The sequence below is a fragment of the Crocuta crocuta genome, unplaced genomic scaffold, assembly GCF_008692635.1.
Source record: "Crocuta crocuta isolate KB4526 unplaced genomic scaffold, BGI_CrCroc_1.0 scaffold17, whole genome shotgun sequence".
Lineage (NCBI taxonomy): Eukaryota > Metazoa > Chordata > Mammalia > Carnivora > Hyaenidae > Crocuta > Crocuta crocuta.
The window spans coordinates 955,987-963,099 of NW_027532041.1; the positions used below are offsets into that span (position 1 = coordinate 955,987).

Below are 7,113 nucleotides of genomic sequence, written 5' to 3' on the forward strand. Positions count from 1 at the left end.
GGGAGAAATCGGCCTGACCATTCCTGGACATTCCAGCCACTCCAGCTGGAGCTTCAGATATGTTAGTGAAACTAGCCGAAATTGTCCAGCCCAGGTGAGCCATCCCAGCCAATACCATATGGAGCAGAGATGAGCTGCTGCCACCAAATCCTGCCCAAACTGGAGAGTCACTAGCAAAAATATAGTTATCGTTATCTTAGGCCTCACTAATTTGGGGGATATCCCCTATTCTGCAATTGATCAACAGTGTGGTTTTCCCTGGGCAGAACCCTAGCCTCGGAAGGTGCTATCCAATAGTGACAGCTTTGCCTCAGTTTTTATGTTGTGTCCTGAGCAACTTCCTCTTTATTTTGTCAATTGCCACTCCCCTACCTGACATATCTACTATTCATGGGTTTTCTTGTTTTTTTTTAAGTTTATTTTTTTTTTTTACTTTGAGAGAGAAAGAGAAAGAGAGAGAGAGAGAGAGCAGAGAGGGAGAGAGAGAATCCCAAGCAAGCTCTGCGCTGTCAGTACAGAGCCTAATGTGGGGCTTGATCCCTCCACCATGAGATCATGGTGATTTGGAGCCAAAATCAAGAGCTGGATGCTTAACCGACTGAGCCACCCAGACACCCCCCTACTATCCACGGATTTTTCCAGGAAAATCAGTGATGTTGTATAAAAGGCCTTAATGCCCTCAGAGAAGACCACTAGATGTGAATATTAGGTAGGTGAAGATAACATGTAAAATTCCTTTGTTTGGCAATATAGAAAGGGAAAGCTGGGCCCTCTATAGACCAAATACTAGAAATCAGATGTCACAGTGGCTTGCTTGCATTAGGAAAGAAGGAAGGAAAGAAGAAGGAAGGAAAATGACATTAGTCAGTCTCTGTAGACCCCAATGAGATATTGGTATTTCACAGGAAATACAATCCCATTTCCCTTATAAACTTATAAAGAAGATTAACACACACACAAACGTGCCCTTTTTATTCCCAGTTTTAATGTATTGTACAATCAATATTTTAATGACAAGGAAAAGAATAAAATAAGCCACAATCAACTATCTCCATTTGCCAAGTTCCTTTCCAGTCATTTTCCATGCCCATTAACTGTAAGCCCTTATTTTTAGCTGGGTAATTATCCAGCTTCTCTTGCAGAGGCCCAAAGACCAATATGAACCCAAAGCAATGAGGGAGACAAGAAAGGGAAAAATAAAGGAACTGTGCTCCTTATCTCCATAGAGGCATGGAGTGAAGGTGTTAATGGTTAATTTACCTCTTCGTTTATTCAGTCAGTGAACATTATTGCAAGTATTTTAAGTACTTTCCATTTCTTAACATTTTCAACTGTGTAATTACTTGTTCATTGGTCTTCTGCCCAATTAGACTGTAAGCTATACATGACCAGATCTGTTTTATCTAATTCACTACTGTTTTTCTAGCATTTAATATAATGCTTAGCACTTCAGAGGCATTAAGTAAATATTTGTTGGATTAAAGCAGGGGAATTGCAAGTCTAGAGAACATATTTACCAAACTAGAGATGGAAAGGAAGAAGTAAGAAGAAATGGTGGTTTTTAAATTAAATAGTGTCTGAGAGTCTATATATGAAAACGAAAGTATGCATGCCCTAATGTACTTTAAGATGAATGTGGTTTATTTGATTAATGCTGCTAGTTAGAATTTGGGTCTTCTGGAAAAAAAATAATGAAACCATCTCCGGAGACATTGTGTATTCAGTTCATTTAATATTTATACTGAGCTTCTTAACTCAGCATCCTCAAGGAGACCAAAAATGATCATTGCAATGTGCAGAGTGATACTCTGGAGGATGGGATAAGAGCACTCCTCACTCTCCCAGTCCCAGATAAATCAACACAGATTGAGTTAAATTTAGGTTCTCCTAAAGGGTGGAGTGAGCACTCCAGATATTCAGAAAGGAAATATCCTTTCTTGTCTCTTTCTCCATAAGACTTCATCAGAGGCTCAAAAAGGAGGTTTGCTATTACAAGGAATAAAAATCTCATAAGTTAGGGTAGAGGTCAAAAAGGGATCCCCAAATTCAATGGGTTAAATAAGATACAGTTTTATCTGCTCTCTCATAATAGTCTACAGGTAGGCAGACCAGGTGAGGAGACAGCTGTGCTCTAATAAAATAATTCCTCCCATCCTGTTGATTCATCTTCCTCTACTAAAGCAGTACTTTTCAAATGTTAATATGCATTTAAGTCACCTGAGGATCTTGATAAACTGCAGATTCTGTGTCAGTGGGCCTAGAATGGGGCCCAAGATTCTGTATTTCTAAAAAGCATCCAGGTGAAGGGGGTAGGGTACCTGGCTGGCTCAGTTGGAAGAGCATGTGACTCTTGATCTCAGGTTCATGAGTTTGAACCCCATGTTGGGTGTGTAGAGATTACTAAAATTAAAAAAAAAAAACCTATCACAAAGAAATAAAAAGCATCCAGGTGATGCTGATGCTACTAGTTCAAGGGCCACACTTTGAGTAGCAGAGCCCTAGGGCACTGTCATTATCTGCATGGTCAAAGCTGGGTGGCTGGCACACCTTGTTTACAGTTCTCAGGAAGGAAAAAGAGAACAGGTCCAGGGCAAGAAGTTTCCTTTAAGCAAACGATGTGGAAATAATATACACACTTTCTGTTTACATTGAAAAGCTAAAGCCTAGTAAGATGGCCACACCTGGCTTCCAGGTGGCTGGCAAATGTGCTTAATCTCTAGTTGGCAGTCACATTAGAAGCAACAAAGTGTGGAATAGAGGGGACAGGCAATATCACCACGGGAAAATGAGAATGGATATCGGAGAACAGTTAGCAGTCTGTGCCACAAAAACTAAGAAGACAGGAGCTTCTATTTAAGCAATAGGATGAAATGAAGCACCAAGAAGTAGAATACATGAGCTAGGTATTATTCTGACACCTGCGAAGACAGTTTAATGAAAAGCTGTTGGATCAGAAGTCAAGGGGCGCTGAAAGCCTTCCATGTTGTTTTTAACTCCTGGCCCACTTGGCTTGAACAACCTCTGTGACTTGTTCCTGGAGGTGCTGAAAATATGACAGGGAAGTGAGAACAACGCAGAGACTTTTAGAGACACTGAGTAGACTCTGATACCTACCTGTGGTTTGAGAAAATAAATGTAAAAAAAATCAAGAACATAACTAAGGAAGACATTAGGCCAAATGATAAGGTAATTATAGCATAAGTTAGGAACTCTGGAAATATCTAACATGAACTTATATCCATATGGTTATCAGTTTACCCAGGGTCTAAATTGAAATTTATGTGTTTCTGACAGCATCAGAAATATAGCTCATTGCCCACCCTCTGGATAGACAAATTTCCTTAGAACTTTCAGCTGACTATTAATTTTAGGAATATCCAGCAAAGAAAGTTGCATAACCTTTTCTGATATCCCCACCCCATTTCAACATTTAATTATCTTGGGGTGCCTGGGTGGCTCAGTGAGTTAAGCATCCAACTTCGGCTCAGGTCATGATCTCACGGTTCCTGAGTTTGAGCCTCACATCAGGCTCTGTGATGACAGCTCAGAGCCTGGAGCCTGCTTCAGATTCTGTGTCTCCCTCTGTCTGTTTCTCCTCCACTTGTACTCTGGCTCTCTTTCAAAAATAAATAAAAATTTTAAAAAATTAAAGGGATCTTTAAAAAATCATTTAATTATCCTGTATTTTTAAAAATTTATTTATTTTTTGAGAACGGGGAGAGAGAGAGAGAAAGAGAGTAGGCCAGGGAGGGGCAGAGAAGAGGGAGAGAGAAATCCCAAGCAGACTCTACACTATTAGTGCAGAGCCTGTCACGGGACTCCAACCCATGAAACTGGGAGATCATGACCTGATCCAAAACCAAGAGTCAGACGCTTAACTTACTGAGCCACAAGGCACCTCTAATTATCCTGTATTTTCACAAGATCCTTTTTGTATTTAATCTAGTTGAAGTGACCACTTTGGAACACTTCTGAGATTGAAAGTGGCATTGTTAAAATTATGCCAGGACGATAGATGTAAACCAGGACTATTCTGGGTAACCAAAGAATATATAACTAAGTCTAGGTAATACCTATCATATATGTTTTTTTATACACATTACTTATATATATTTGCATATAAAATAATATAATATTTTTATATGTATATGTATTATTTCTTAGGAAGAAGTAGGGAACATTAATTATATTAGTAATGCTCTCATAATTGTATTGAATAGTCAGTTGCAGATTACCTTGGTAATGACAGTTTGTTCTAAGTATTTTAAGTAATGAAAGTAACATGGAGGTGTGACAGGAGAGCTGTACTGTCAGTCACTGTTGGCTCTAATCCTGTACTTTCAACAGATTAGAGTTCAACGTTGTTCAGAATATAATCTAGTTTCCACGGTCTTCCTCTCTCTGTGTGCCTTCGTTGGGCAGCAATATTGCCAAGTCCTTTCTAGTCCCTTGGCCTTCCTCACATCAAGCCCATTCAGGTTTGCTTTGTTCTATCAATAGTACCCAGGGAACAAGGATGATTTAACTCATTATGAGAGCCACCTGGGTGGCTCAGCTGGTTGAGTGTCTGACTTCTGATCAGGTCATGATCTCACGATTCATGAGTTTGAGCCCCACGTTGGACTCTGGGCTGGCAGCTCTGAGCCTGGAGCCTGCTTTGGATTCTGTGTCTTCCTGTCTCTCTGCCCCTCCCCTGCTTGTGTTCTATCTCTCTCTCAAAAATAATAAACATTAAAAAAAAAGGAAAGAAAGAAAATGTTGTGAACTTTATGTAGATTTTTTGTAGGGAAAAAAAAAAAAAGCCCTACTAAGTATCACTTGCCCTGAAGTCACAGCATGCACATAAAACATTGTAGATATTTCTTATGGGAAAAAAATCCAAACTCTCTGTGTTATATATTTCCATTTATGCTTTTCTTTTAAATGAAGGAAGCTTACAACTGATTGAGACATTCAGAAGGGAAATAAGGTCCTTTCTTATCTTTTTTCACATGACTCTGGCAGATGTTAAAAAGTAGATTGTAAATTCTGGTCCATTATGACCATAAAGCTTATTGCATTATTTGGTAACTTCTATATAGAATTCTGTTACCAGAAGAAGCAGGGAGAGTAAGAGTAATGGGCAGACAAAAATACAAATGCTATCATACTGGACAAGTGATAAAAGCTGATGAGAGTGTTGTAGAATGTGTGTGGAACTTACCCCAGTGATATTGGCAGTCTGAGCAGGAACTGCCCTCCAAGATGGGAGTTGGGATGTGTCTGGAGAGGAATGTTATATGGAAGGTGTTAACTCAGAATCACATAGCCTAGAGAAATATAGAGAAAAAAAAAAGCCATCATGCAGGAAACGGAGCTAAGAAAAAATCAAATGCAGCCTTAAACCACAGAGACTCAAATGGGAGCATAAATATGGTAATGCATAAGATAAAGACAGTGAAGTGAGAAATGAGAGGCTGAGTGGTCAAGGTCAGGCATTTCTGTATATGACTTTTTAAATATTGCACATCGGGTAGAAAATTTTTCTTTTAAATGTGGGTTCTGGTTTATTTTACCATAGTGGAAAATACTCCTTAATTAAGTTGCAGGGTACCAAATAAGATGAATCTGTCTTTTTAATGTCTCTCAGAAAATCTCATTTTAACATTTTTTCTTATTTATTTACTTATTTGAGAGAGAGAGAGAGAGAGAGAAAGAGAGAGAGAGCATGCGAGCACAAGCAGGGGAGAGGAAGAGAGAGAGGGAGAGAGAGAGGATCCCATGCTGTCAGCACAGGGCCTGATGTGGGGCTTGAACTCATGAACCATGAGATCATGACCTGAGCTGAAATCAAGAGTCAGACAGTTAACCAACTGAGCCACCGAGGCGCCCCAGAAAATCTCATTTTTGACTTGATTCAGAGGTAGAAACTCTTAGAGAAGACAGCCTCCATCTCTTGGCAATCTATTCCTGGTGGATTTGTTTGGCCTCCTTCATTCTCTTGGCCAAAAATTTAGTATATTCTGAAATTTCTTTCTTATTTTTCTTAGTACACTATTTCCTTAGAGCAATATGCCTACATCTGTGTTGGGAGACATGTGGAGTAACAAGACACTGAATCTTGGGCACTTTGGTTCTAGGTTTCTTACCTTATCTGTGTAGGGTCTTCCTCACAACATACTGGACATCATCTTCTTTAGATAGATTGAAAAGTTTGTGGATTCTGCTAGCTCTTTTGAGCCCCAGTAGTATCAGTGAGTCCAGGAATATCCTTCTCCCCTTTTTTTTAATGATGACCAAGTTGAGAACATCAAGATTGGCATCCACAAAGCAACCCCGAACAGATTTGCATTTTTTTCTCTAGTCCTCCTTGGTTTGTAGAAGGAATGCCCCTTACTCAGAAGCAGGTGGACACAGCCATGGGTCAAGAAACCCTGCTTCATGGAGAAGGCTTCTTTGTTACTGCCACCGCTGACTCAGACCACATAGCCCTCCATTCTTTACCCAGAGCATCAGCAGCAACTTCTGTGGTCATACACTTCTCATAAAGGGTAGGAAAGCTGTGTGCATCATCCACTTCACTGAGTTTCTGGCAGCCAGTAGCTGGGAAAGAGATGCTTGGCTTCATCCTGAAGCAGCTCACTGCCTCTGAGGCACCCTGAAAAAGAGCATGAATTTGTCATTTCAAGGAATTATAAACCATGTCTTGAGACAGGAGGTCACTTCTCTAAACTCACTACTGCTCCAGTGAGAGGCATGAAACCAGCAAGGAGGCAACTTGAAGGCAACATTGGTGGTACTTTGGAAGAGAGCTACACTTGAGTATTCACCCTTTCTGTGTTCTACCTAATGCTGCCAGCATTATCAATAACCTTTAAATGTGCTGCTTCCCAGCAGAGTTGTGATGTTTGATAAAGCTTTGTTGGATGAATGGACGATTGGGGTTTTATTTCTTTGTCTCCTCCCCCTCAAATGTAAACACAGCCTGAAAGTCCAACCATCCCTCTCTTACTGCTTCACAGAAACCAAGTACAATCAAACCTGAGGACCTCATTTCAGTATTTTCCACAAACAAACTTTTGTTTGTTCAACTTGTTAGTGGCTATATCCAAAGACTTCTCTTAATTGTATTCC

The 7,113-nt window shown here is 40.0% G+C and overlaps 1 pseudogene; it reads right to left on the bottom strand.

The window, feature by feature from the left end:
- Positions 1-5,880: 5,880 nt before the first annotated feature.
- On the bottom strand, positions 5,881-6,607 carry LOC144241749 (small ribosomal subunit protein eS6 pseudogene; annotated as a pseudogene).
- Positions 6,608-7,113: the final 506 nt, after the last annotated feature.